At 39.8% G+C, this 14,062-nt stretch overlaps 1 protein-coding gene across 1 annotated transcript in view; it reads right to left on the bottom strand.

The window, feature by feature from the left end:
* LOC142343343 (uncharacterized) overlaps nt 1-12,308 on the bottom strand; it is a 32,643-nt gene extending 20,335 nt beyond the window's left edge. The window contains exon 1 of the mRNA XM_075395227.1: nt 12,260-12,308. The gene's annotated coding sequence lies outside the window, so the exon portion shown is untranslated. The remainder of the gene's footprint in view (nt 1-12,259) is intronic.
* Between the last annotated feature and the right edge of the window lie 1,754 nt (nt 12,309-14,062).

Raw genomic sequence — 14,062 nt, 5'->3', positions numbered from 1 at the left:
AGAAGACCCAGGGTGGTTATTTGTGGTGCTGATATCTATGCGCCCAAATAAGAACGCGAAACATTGATACAAACCTTATTTTTCGTTCTTAGGACTGCTTTTCAATTAGTGATTAAAACGTTTCTTTGTCGAGAATTTCTTGGATTTCGTCCTGATGAAAGGCCGGCTGGTCCAGAGAACTGAGACTAATATATTTCAACTGGAAATTGTTGTCATCAACAACACATGACTTTGACCAACAACACATGAAACGAGAACATCAAGCGATGTTACGGTGCTGAAAACATATGCTAACTGGTCAAGACAACACAGAAGGCCTAAATTTGATATACTCATCGGTAGTGTCATCTGGCGCTACAATTCTCTACTGCGAGTGGTACTCAGAATCTTCTCGAAATCTCTCCGTCGCTTATCGTCAGATTTATCTAGGGATCTTTTGAAAAGATGCTTTTGGAAGGCTACAGCGGATGGAATACATCATTTTTGATGCCACCAGACAATTAAGTAGAATTCCTAAGGAGTTTTGTGGGTCGTCGAGGAAAATTGGTTCATCCAAAACAACAAAAATTTTGTCTATCCCTTTCTTTATATTACTTGCAACATGTTCTGTAATTTGAATCGCTGCTCCTGGCACCTCTAGTCTTGCAACGGGGTTTCATTTTCTTTTCTTTCCAACGCTTTTTAACTCAACCGGTGATCAGAGTGTGCAATTGTCGAACAAGAGAAAAATTCTACGTTCTGGTGCGTTGTTGTACAAAACTTTCCAAAAAACTTCCAAAACTTTCAAGAATTTGTTCCTCTGAACCTGCCAGGAGCCCAAAAAACATTGGACACAAAACATTGGAGTATCAAAAACTGTGAGTATCAAAAATTGATGAACGCAGCTATACTTTTTAAATGTTTAATACACTCTCTCAGAACATAACTACATACTACAGAGTAGAAAAAAAAGGAAAATCAATCCGCAGAACGTTTGATTTAAACGATGATTTCAATAACTCTTCAAATACGAAATATTTGCTGAGTGAATAGTTGCTTCTATGCCACAATGAAATCCGACAGCGAATTGTAAATTTTCCAAGGGAAATACTGCCTCGCTGCTGGCTTCCAGGAACAAGCATTTTGCCGTAAGCCTCCTTAAAACGTCTCCTAATGTAAGGGGAAGGACGCCCCTTTTGTCTTAACTAATTACAAAGCTGTTAGTGAAGCACTGCAAAGATGTTGAGAAAAAAATTAGGACAACCCCCTCTACAGTCAGTAATCACAAATTAAAAAAGTGCTTTCATCCGCGCTTCGGATTGATTGGTTGCAATGCACTATACAGATTGTAGCGAATCCGCCGAGAACGTTTTCATGGCCTTGCTACTTTATAAGAGGAATAGGACTATAATTGTTCAAGAAATTCTTTCCTATGAAAAATGGATGCAAGTGTTTCAAAACTTCAAAAGTTGCTTTGTTAACTGGTGCTAGGCCCTCAGATGCCAAAATTTTTAATGCCTACCCAACCTGTCCATGAAAACATAAACTTTTTTGTCTGCTTGAGTAACGAAGCTTCCTTCAAGAGTCGCTCAGGGTCTCAGTTGGTCCAACGCTTTCGTCTATCAAAAATTTTCTGATCAGTATTGCATCCATGTTTCTTTCTCTTCTGCTGTTGATTCTCAGAATATATTTTGATATCCGGATAATCATATCCAATTGAATCTGGTAGTTGCCCGTAAAAACCAGCGCTTGTTAAATTTAGATCTAGGAAAATGTAATTCACAAAATCTGTTCTTTCTGCGTTCACTAGCAGGTCGTCAATTTGATCTGATCAGCACCTGTAATCCCTAATGGACTTGGCGTTAATCCGAGAGTCATTTTCAGGCCCCCATCTCACTCATCTGGTCTTTGTTAAACCACCGCTTTCTTGGAGCACTTGGATCTTGTACAGTTTACTATCTGCATCCGGTAACAAAGTTGTTTTCGTATTCAATTGTGTCAACTGCTGTTTGAGTCGAGTAACCGGTGCAGACGACTTTGCTCTAAGCGGAGTCTGAAATTGATGTTCTCAACAAGTTTCAGGGTGCTGTTTTATCTAGGCTCAAATCGCAAGGGGAAGTTTTCTATTTTCAGAATCTGGTTCTTGTTATAGCGGAATGAAAGAAACTTTTCTGCTGTCGTTTGAATTATTCTGAAAGGTCCAGATAAAGAAGAGCAACAAAGATCGACTTGATACACCAATATAAGGTCTTTAGGGGTCGGGGTTTTGTTTTGATCCTATCGGTTTTTTGATGATCATTAGAGTAATTTAAAAGGTAGAAAAAGGTAACAATAAAGATATTGGAAAGAGAAATTGGACTGCGATGCCTTGTAGCATTGTATTCACATCAGCGCAGAGCTGCATATTGCAAAAATTACAAGTGATTAGTTGCTGTTACAAGCATTCTTTATGTTATTAGGGGAGCTGAGGCACGAGATTGTTTTTACTTTATCTTTGATCTTAGACGATGTTAGGAAAATTTACGCGATTGATTTTTATCCAATATCATTATAAGCAAAGCCAATATACCCGAGCTGACATTTTACTCAATGCTATCTTACAAACTGCTTACTTTGTTTTTGTTTGTTGAATTTACCAGAACGACTATTTCGCAAACAATGGCCCGTGGGACTTGATATGTAACCATCAAATGTACAAGCCCTGGCAAAATCCAGTAAAAAGATCTGTAAGAAAATCTATGACTTCCTTTGAAGTAAAGGTTGTGGTCTTTGGGAGCAAAATTAGTGAACTTAATAAAGAAGCATACTCTTTCATCAGAAAGTTTTACTAAATTAGTTATTGCTAAATTTGATACATTTTTCACAGGCATACTATTTACAGAATCAATTATCATTGACCTATTAAAATGTTATCAATAATCGAAAGCAGATATTTATTTTTTTCCGTCAGAGAAATTGATTGTAAATCCAGGATTTCTGAGGGGAACATTTTTGGGACAACCCACCCCTTTGGCTGAACGAAAAGATTAAAAGGCATTGAGTAAAGTGGCAGTTTGGGTATAATGGCATTGGGTAAAATTGAATCGGGTAATTTTTCATGCAACCATCTTAAACATAATGGTGCTGAATAGTTTTCATGATATTTTTAAAAAATAGGGTACAATTTTGGGCTAATTTTGGGTACTTTGCTTTTGAAAACAAGTTGGAAGGTTTTCCGTTAAGAATTTTGTCATCAGATAATCAATATAGGATTAAAGTGTGAGAAAAATTGATTCCGTTTTGACATTTCAGATCAGCAATTGTAAAAAGCGAGTTATTAGGCTTTCCGTCATAAGCGATGATAGCGTTGCGCAGTCATAATACATGGAAGGAGCCGTTCATATAGGGTTTCCTTCCGCATGTCTTTTACCCCTTCTGGGCAGATAATACCATATAAACAAACAGAGGAGCGAAACCCGAGCGACATGGGATTGAGGACATTAAGAGGTAGTTAAAAACTACTTAGGTTAACACGCTTATTCGGATCTGTATTGATCGTCTGTATTGGCCCAGTTAAATGTTCATAATATGTGGCCGCATCTGTGACCAGAACAAGTGACTTTTTTCTCTTTGTCAAAACGGCCAATTGCCCAAAAAAGGACATAATCGACGTGAAATTGAAAATATAGCTTCTGATTTTATAATTGAAATTATTGTCTATAGTTGACCTGAATGTCCTTTGTAACCAATTTGATTGAGTGACAAAATGCATTAAATTTTGAAAAAAATCAGTTTGATAAGTACATACTAAAAGATTTTGGCATGTTAAAAGTAAAACAGCATAAAGATATGTGAATGAACATAAATGTTTGCAATGACATTGCAGGGCTATCAATTAAGATATCCTGGTAACTTCACCATCCACTCCAACCTATACGACTTTATAACCCACTGGAAAGGGAACAAAATTTACCCAAATCCGTTTTACATTCCTACTTCACGGGAAACAGCATTGCTAATCGGTTTTCCTAACGGGTTTTTTCTTTTGCCTGCTTACATCAATTGTGCCATAAAAACAATTAATTGGGAATAATGCTTTTATGTATTATGTAAGGACAATTTCAGCAATATAGGCTGTTGGCAATTAAGAGATAAATATAAACTATGATACAAAGAAATTGTAACGGCTGCTCTCCTATCAAAGTCAAGGAAAACTTTACACCGCCCAGTTCGTTTCAGCGGTTTCAAATCTGTCCGGATATTGTGTTTTTGCAGTTAACTTTTGTGAACTGTATTATCCGCTATACTGTAGATTACCGTTGCATTACTTGTTGCTCAATTACTCCTGATAACTAATCGCTCAGCTTTGCTGTATGACAAACTTGTTTCTCTCAGAATAACAAAATAATTCGAATCGAAACAATCAAATTTTGCTTGAGTTTTGGTTAATAACTCAAGTTATAAATCGAATTTAGGAAATTTAATTCCAACAAGATGTAGCCCTATAACTTGGCTATAGTTATGCAAATTTTCAACTTCCTAGCGAGTCTCCTTCTAAAAAGAGAGATTAGAGTATAACTCAATTTTGAATACTCCGTGAAATCAATAATCAAACTTTTGTTTCTCAATTGGCTTCAATAATCACCAATATCAAACTACGCTTGGCTTCGTTAAAGCCAGTAAGAGAAACTGACTTTATGCTTTGCACAAAGTTTCTCTTACTTAGGAACTTCGTTCCTCAGAAAGAAAGTTTTGAGAATATCAAAGTTAATTCTCTTTTCACAAGTCAAAGTAAAGTTAAAACTGTACAATCACTAATATGATCTACAGAAACAAGACACGATAACAAGTATTTTACCGCTCAAGAAAGTGTGCTTCAATACGCACTGTATGTCAGTTTAATATGACCAAAATTGCAAGTTTCAACTGATTTTTGGTAGTTTTTCAAGCTCTATTTATACTGCCGTACATGTCAAAATTGCATCTCTGATTGGTGGTAGATTACTATGTCGTAAGATTCTCTGAATGCACTGAAGTTGGGGTTCGGGATACCTTATACGGTGCCCCGCACTCTCTGAATTAGTATAAAAATCGCAAAATTCATCGAATCTGGCTTACCAAGTTGGGTATCTCTTGCTCCGTTTGAGCTACATTTGTGCGATCGTGAACACTTGAATACGTGGCAATAATTGCGTAATTAAAGTTTGAGTTTCTGTTTCACTTCATATATGACGATTACGTACTAATAATAGTTGCTAAATATAAATGTTGAACAAAATGAACAAATCCGTTTGGCTTCGATAGAATGTAGCATTAAATTTCGCTTGTCACGCTATTCTAGCTTTAAGGCTTGAAATGGCCTTGAAGCGCTATTCAATTTGATTTCTGAGTTGTTAAGCTCAGCCGCAATATCGCCGGCCCTGTTTTCCATCGCGAAAACATCTTTTCCAGTTAGTACTGGGGCGAGCTTCACTACTGGTCTCTTGTACACTCCGTCGTTCGTTCGAACTATAGCTGATCGAATCACACCGTCAGACCCATCGATGGTCTCCGTAACTCGACCTAGATTGTAATATCCACGCTTATCGCTGTCTTCGATCAACCAAACGAGATCGCCTTCTTTAAGGGTTTCGTTCGCCGTAGATCGCCATTTTTGCCGATTATTCAGAGTTGGCAGATATTCTTTCCGAAATCTGTCCCATATGAGATTTGCATAGACTTGAGTTTGTCGAAAGAGCTTTCGATGATCGACAAATTCCTCCGCGCATGGTAGGTAGGGTAAGCAAACGTTCCTGTTGCCAAGCAAAAAGTGATTGGGGGTCAATGCTTCTAAGTCATTAACATCTGAACTGACTGGAGTCAAAGGTCTCGCGTTCAACGTCTGCTCAACAATACACATCGTTGTTGAAAGAACGTCCTCGGTGACTGATCTGTTCCCCAACACTGCATACATTGCTTTCTTGCAACTTCTCACCAACCGCTCCCATACTCCTCCAAAGTGTGGTGCTGCGGGTGGGTTGAACTTCCATCTGATCCCTCGTTGAATTAGATGTTCTTCGATCCCTTCTTTGTTCCATGCCGCAACATACTCTGCAAACTCTCTTTCAGCTCCAACAAAGTTTGTCCCGTTGTCGCTGATGATCGTATTCGGTTTGCCTCTTCGAGCAATAAATCTCATTATTGCATTGAGACAACTGTCTGTGTCCAACTTAGGTACCACTTCTATATGCACCGCTCTCATAGTTAGACAAGTAAAGAGACAACACCATCGCTTTTCATTTCTTCGCCCAATCTTCACAATGAAAGGGCCAAAGTAGTCAACTCCAACATTTGTAAAGGCTGTTGAAGCATCTAACCGCTCTTCGGGTAGATCTGCCATGACTGGTGCTATCGTTTGTGCTCTGCTTTTTCTGCAGGTAACGCACTTGTTCTTGATTGATCTTAAAGCGTTCCGTATGCCTAGGATCCACATCTTCTGCTGAACAATGTTTCTCACATGCTCAGTGCCTTCGCGTTGATTGTCCTTGTGCTCCTTTCGCAAGAATAATTCAACCGCACGATGTTTCCAATGTAACAGAATTGGATGCTTTGCATTGAAGTCCAACTGACTTTTGCCTATTCTGCCTTTGGCTCGAATAAGTCCTTCTTCATCAAGGAAGGGGGAGAATTGTAGAATTTTGCTGACTTTTGGAATTTCCTTTTCAGCTTTGAGAGATTTCATCTCTTCACCAAACTGTTCTTGTTGTAGTAACTTGAAGATTGTTGCTTTTGCTTTTTCTTTTTCTTCAATGCTAACTATGAGTGTTGCTGGTTTGTGTTTGTTCAATGCTCTCTGTACGTATGCCACTGTATTTACTAGTCTGTTGAAGTTACTGAATCGTTCCCACTGGATAACAGCTTTCTTCTCTTCAGCCTGTATCATGAATACTGATGAGGGTATATTCTCTTCATCTGATGCAAAGATTAGGTTCACTTGCTCTGGCCACTCGCTTTCTGGTCGTTTTAACCAGGCCGGCCCAGTGAGCCACTCACTTCTCTTGAGTTCTTCAATGTTGATTGCTCTGGTGCCAATGTCCGCTGGGTTGTTGATACCGCTCACATGTTTCCACTGCGAAACATCGGTTGTATCTAGTATCTCAGCCACTCGATTGGCCACAAACACTTGTTGTTTGCGATGGGAACTGTGTATCCACTGAAATACCGTAGTTGAGTCTGACCAAAAACTGCAACTATTTATCCTCATTTCATGTTCCTTGACTATCTGTTCTTTCAACCTCACTGCCATGACTGCCGCTTGCAACTCCAATCGTGGTATTGAAAGATGCCTCATCGGTGCCACTCTGCATTTTCCAATGACAAATGCTAAGTCAGCTGAGTATTCTTTTGGTTGTGAACGTAGATAGGCCACTGCACACATCGTGTCTTCAGATGCGTCAGCAAACACATGAAGCTCAGTTTTATCCTTCTCTCTGTTGAAGTATCTTCTATCGATGCTTGTTTCAGCCACTATTGGAAGTTGTTCTTTCCATCTCAGGAATTCCTCTTCTTCACTAGGCTCCACTTCGTTGTCCCAATGTTGTCCATTCTTAGTCCAGATGCCTTTCAGAAGTCGTCTCATGTGAACACTGAACGGAGCAAACAATCCGATCGGGTCGAATACTGAAGATACCAGTGACAGAATCTTCCTCTGGGTTATAGGTGCTTCAACTTCCTTGTTTGTACCTCTGCATACTTGAAGACTGTCATCAGTAACGGTCCATTGTAGTCCTAGCACTGAGGATCCCTCCGTACTGGGTTCCACTTCGACTTGCTTTGTGTTGCTGATTGACTTCAAGTCTTCTGGGATTGCTTCGGTAACTGCATCATTGTTGCTTATCCACTTCTTCAGTTCAAATCCATGTTGTGAGAGAAGAGGTTGTAGTTGATTGAAGACTTCAATTGCTTCTTCCGGGGTTTCCACTGATTTGATGAAATCGTCCATGTAGAAGTTGTTTTGTATTGCCTTGGTTGCTATTGGATACTCTTCTTCGTTGTCCAGTCCCACTCGCTTGAGAGCATAGTTCGCGCAAGTTGGAGAACTCTTAGCTCCAAATACGTGACGCTGATATTCGTATATCTGAACAGGTTCGTTAGTTCTTGGACGCCATAAAAACCTCAAGCAACTTCTATCCTGTTCGGGAACTTGCACTTGTAGAAACATCGATTCGATGTCGGCGGTTAGGGCTATTGGTCCTTCACGGAATCTGAATATTGTTCCAATCAACCCACGTAGCAGATCAGGCCCTGCCAGTAGCTTATCATTTAGGCATACTTCTTTGTGCTTGGATGCGGCATTGCAAACACGTCTTACTTTGCCAGGCTTGTTCGGGTTTAGCACTGGATGGTGTGGCAAATACCATTCTTTCCCGAAGGTGCCTTTCACTTCGGACTCGTCCAATATCTTTACGAATCCTTTTTCTACATCTGTATCTATTGAATGTTGATACAAACTCTTCAAGTTTGGGTCCCTTTGGAATCTTCGCTCCAGTGAGTAAAGCTGACCCAGGGCTGAGCTGTAGTTGTTCGGTAGGTTTGGCTCTGGTTCACTCCACAGCATTCCTACTTCGTACCGCTCACCTGTGATTTTTGTCGTACTCTCTAGCATCTTTTGTGCCTGCAGTTCCTTCTTTGACTGACTGACGACGTTGATTTTGGAAGCATAGGTTTCTATGTCCCACCAGGTTTGAATATTCTCTGCCACTTTCATATCTTCAGTGAAGGCGAAATGACAAACATTTTGTCTTCTTTTGCCCGTCATGGGTCCACTGACTACCCATCCTAGCTCTGTTAGAACGGCGAAAGGTTCACTTCGTGTTCCTATCTTGTAGTCCAATGGTCGTTGTAGCTCATAAGCATCTTGACCAAGGATGATGCCAACTTCCATCAAGTTGAAGATTTTGTTGGGTAAAACACTCAAGTGGTTGAAGCTTTGCTTCAGCTTGTTGTAGTTGTAATTTGTGTTTCCCAAGGAGATTGACGGGTGTGCAAACGCTTCGATTGAATGCACCTTTGAATGTAGTCCCTTTATTTTGAGAGGGACCCTTTCTGTCTTCAGATCCTTCGTTCCGTGTATGCCAGCTATGTTGAGCGTCACACCGGTGCCTTGGGCCCGTAACTTCTCTTGCAAACTTTGATCGATGAATGAAACCGTTGATCCACTATCGAGGAAAGCATATGTGTTCAGCCTGTTGCCACCGCTCTGTATTGAGACAGGAACTATCTGAAGAAAGCTAGTAACTTCGTTACTCTGGTTGATTGTTGCTGCGCTTACGTTGACTGCATGATTGCCCTCGTCCATTTGGTTTTCTGAGTGTAGCAATCGGTTGTGCTTCTTGATGCATCCATTGATGCCGCACGCATTGACTTTACAATCTTTGATTGCATGTCCTTTGCCTAGACATCCGTAACATAAGCGTTGCTTCCTCACTGCTGCGTACCGATCATTCACACTCATGTTTCTGAATAGTGGATAGTTCCATATTTTATGAGTGCCATCAGCTAGCGGACAGTGATCACTTTGCATTTGCTTCGTTTCTTTCACGTTGGAACTTGCACTGAAGTTCGACGTTTTCGAGAACCGCTTGTCTCTATTTGTGCTTCTTCGGTCTTCTTCTCTGCGCTCTCCCTTGAAAGCTGAAAACCCTTCGTGCACGAATGCTATCCTTGATAGCCATTTTTCAAACAAAATCAGATCAGGCCAATCTTCATCTTTATCATCAACATAGAACCACCACTTCTCTTTGAGAACTTGGGGTAGCTTATCTACTGCCATATAGAGTGTCGAGCTTGATTGCAGATCACCAATCTGCTTGTACTCTTTGAGCACATTCACAAAGTTCGAAACAATGACTGAGAAACTGATCAGACCTGTTGAGTCTTGTGGTTTCACCCGACTTGCTTTGCGAAGGCTCTCCAGTTGTGCATCAATGATCACATGAGGTCTTCCAAATTTCCTCTCCAGAATATTCCATGCAGCACCATAGAATTGTCCAGAATAGCCCATTCCAGAGATTGCTGACCTTGCCTTGCCTGTCAGTAGAGTCTTCAGATGACTCATCTTCTCTGAGTCTGGTATTGGTCGTTGATCCACTGTAGCAATGAACATACTAGACCACTCCGGCCATTCGAGAGGGTTCCCGTCAAAGTTGTTTAACTTCAGCTTTGGTAGGCTACTACTGCCTGAATAGCCAGTGTTGTATCGTAATAGACCGGCTCGGGGGGAAACGTCTCGGTCTTCAACACTTGAGGATCGGTCTCGTGAACTGCGATATCGTGAGAAGTGACTTTGCCTGTTCACTTCAGGGGTTACTTCGACGCGAGCTGTTGATCGATCTGGTGTTAGAAGGTTGTTGATTCTGCTGGCCCAGTCAGAGACATCTCTTTTCTTGGGGGTCCAATTGAAAGGCGATTTGTCTCGAGCACCAGTTGATTGGGAACGAGCATCATCTTTCTCTAATGCTGTTCTCTTCACTTTGCGCTCTAGCTCACGCTCTTCCTCCAGCAGTTGATGCTTGGTTTCCAGTTCCTTCATTTGCATTTCCAGCTCTAGCTTCCTTCGCTCGAACCGTGCTTGTTCGAGTCGCATCTTGGTTTCGAACTCGATATCGAATTTCTTCATCCTTTCCTCTCGCCTTTGCTTTGCTGAAGATGTTTCCGAAACATTCTCCGTTTCTTGGCCACTTGCTGTTGCTCCATTTTGCACTGTTTGAGCAACTGGGTTGTCCGTTTGGTAGTTGTTGCTCTCGCTGTCGTTCACTGCTTGGGTTGCGTTGCTTTGCTCTGCATTCATTTCTGGTTGCGTGCCTTTGCTTATATATGCAAGCCAATGATAGTCCAAACTTGCTTTGCACTTAATTGCTTCTTTCAGATGCTCTTCAACGAAATTAGCTTGATAGGGCACAAGCTTGTTTCGACGCTGCAGTTGCTTGGGTATTTCTTCCTCTAGAAGGTGAACAGTCTGTTGGTAGAGGACCTTTAGTTTGTTGGGTCGATCTGAATCTTCAATTATTTTGTAGCCAATCCCTGTTTTGGTGTGGACTTCTTCCCGTAAATCTTGGAGCTTCTTGTCGTACCTTTGAGCTGTCGATTGAAGCTCCTCTCTGCTGATTGTGTTAGGATTGCCTGGTTGCCTTTTGCTTTGCTTGCTCCTTTTAAGCGAAGTTAGTTCTTCAACGTAATTTGTGAAGTGCACTCGCAACTTTCGCTCTGCCTCACCGGCGTTGAGCTGTTGATTTGTTTGATTCTCTTTGGGGGGTGCCTTCGGCGCTCTCTTCATCAGATTGGACAGCAGTTTGCCTTCCACTGTCCGGGTCGGCGGACCAAATTTAACGGCTGCTCTCCTATCAAAGTCAAGGAAAACTTTACACCGCCCAGTTCGTTTCAGCGGTTTCAAATCTGTCCGGATATTGTGTTTTTGCAGTTAACTTTTGTGAACTGTATTATCCGCTATACTGTAGATTACCGTTGTATTACTTGTTGCTCAATTACTCCTGATAACTAATCGCTCAGCTTTGCTGTATGACAAACTTGTTTCTCTCAGAATAACAAAATAATTGGAATCGAAACAATCAAATTTTGCTTGAGTTTTGGTTAATAACTCAAGTTATAAGTCGAATTTAGGAAATTTAATTCCAACAAGATGTAGCCCTATAACTTGGCTATAGTTATGCAAATTTTTAACTTCCTAACGAGTCTCCTTCTAAAAAGAGAGATTAGAGTATAACTCAATTTTGAATACTCCGTGAAATCAATAATCAAACTTTTGTTTCTCAATTGGCTTCAATAATCACCAATATCAAACTACGCTTGGCTTCGTTAAAGCCAGTAAGAGAAACTGACTTTATGCTTTGCACAAAGTTTCTCTTACTTAGGAACTTCGTTCCTCAGAAAGAAAGTTTTGAGAATATCAAAGTTAATTCTCTTTTCACAAGTCAAAGTAAAGTTAAAACTGTACAATCACTAATATGATCTACAGAAACAAGACACGATAACAAGTATTTTACCGCTCAAGAAAGTGTGCTTCAATACGCACTGTATGTCAGTCTAATATGACCAAAATTGCAAGTTTCAACTGATTTTTGGTAGTTTTTCAAGCTCTATTTATACTGCCGTACATGTCAAAATTGCATCTCTCATTGGTGGTAGATTACTATGTCGTAAGATTCTCTGAATGCACTGAAGTTGGGGTTCGGGATACCTTATACGGTGCCCCGCACTCTCTGAATTAGTATAAAAATCGCAAAATTCATCGAATCTGGCTTACCAAGTTGGGTATCCCTTGCTCCGTTTGAGCTACATTTGTGCGATCGTGAACACTTGAATACGTGGCAATAATTGCGTAATTAAAGTTTGAGTTTCTGTTTCACTTCATATATGACGATTACGTACTCATAATAGTTGCTAAATATAAATGTTGAACAAAATGAACAAATCCGTTTGGCTTCGATAGAATGTAGCATTAAATTTCGCTTGTCACGCTATTCTAGCTTTAAGGCTTGAAATGGCCTTGAAGCGCTATTCAATTTGATTTCTGAGTTGTTAAGCTCAGCCGCAATAGAAATATACTTTTAAACTGTCAATTTCGTTTAAATCTTGCTATGCTACAAATGAGGAAAGCTGTTGGACTGTAGCCATGATCGAATTGACGTATTTAAGATGTGGGTAAATTTACCAGGATTAGTTAATGTTATCCGTTTGACAATCTTAAAAATAAGCGATAGAGTGTTCCAAAACCGATAAAAATTGAACCTTTAGTTTTGCCATCTTTAACAATTACGCTTAGGGAAAATGAAAATATTACTCTCGAGAACCATGTAGGGAAAGTCTGAGCAATACGGGATTGGCGCAATTAAAATTTAACTGAAAGACATTTTGGAAGTAAAATTTGATTTGAAAAACCTTGATAGGTTAACAAAGATCAAAGGTTGCAAAGATGTGTTTTATTTTCTTTCCATCCCGATTACAGAGAGCCCATATAATCTAACACAGTATATATTCACTCTTCAGTCAAATAACACAGCAATTTATTCATCCCAAAATTGTTTTAACACGGAAATCGTTTTAATACGGTTGTCTACTTTGACATCCCAATGAACAATTAGAAAAACTAAAGTCAAAAGGACTTAAAATAAACAAAATAATGACAATCAGGAAGGCGGAATCTTTTAGATAGCGTTTGTTTGAAAGCGAAAAATAAAAACGAGACAGTTTTAAGGGGGGACACGTTCGATCACAAAAGAACAACTGACAAATCTAACTTCGATTAAGTTTCATTCTCATCTCAAAAATTAAAAAAATGAAAAATGTCATATATTAGAAGCCGTACAAACTTCTACCTTCCAAATAAAACAATCAAAGCTGAATTCAAACCTGTTATTAGAGCAAGCATACGTGAGCAGATAAAAACAAATGGTATTGAAACGTTTAACAGAAAATGCAACAAAACTAATATCTATTTGTTTGCAGCTATGTTGTGCGAGTTTCTCTTCTAAAGGCCGCGAAACTGTTCTCCTGTCCCACCATAGGTTTAACGCCCTGGATCAGATATCCTGATTAGTCAGGATAGGAGGCTTAGTGCGCTTAATGAAAACCCGTGAGCGCGTAGAGAGGGAACCATCTCCAAAATTTTGAGATTGATTATGAATTTAAATAATCACAAAAGCACAAATGTTTCAGATGCACAATTATGCAGTTATGAAAAACTGGCATTATTCAATTTTCGTACAACGCTGTGTGTGTTTTTTTTTACAAAGTATCAATCATTTCCTGATTATCGGACGGGATCAGCTAAACAAGTGACAACCCCAACACTGAGCACTGTTTGCATAGTGACAGACCTGAACAACATTAGTTGCTCCCGCTTCTTTCTGATTCTAAATTTTTGGGGGAGAATAAATCCAGAAACGCTCTAGAAAAATTCTCTATACATTGGACTCATTTCTTACTAATATTTGTTTGCCCAATTAGGGACTAAACGAAATAACAAAATTGCTAGTGGTTTTAATGTCGCCTTTGGTATTAGAGTTTTTAGTTTTATTATCTTGACAATTATGAGACACAATTTTAC

The sequence above is a fragment of the Convolutriloba macropyga genome, chromosome 1 (genome assembly GCF_964194025.1).
Source record: "Convolutriloba macropyga chromosome 1, txConMacr16.3, whole genome shotgun sequence".
Taxonomy (NCBI): domain Eukaryota; kingdom Metazoa; phylum Xenacoelomorpha; order Acoela; family Convolutidae; genus Convolutriloba; species Convolutriloba macropyga.
This window is presented reverse-complemented; position numbering and strand designations above follow the sequence as displayed.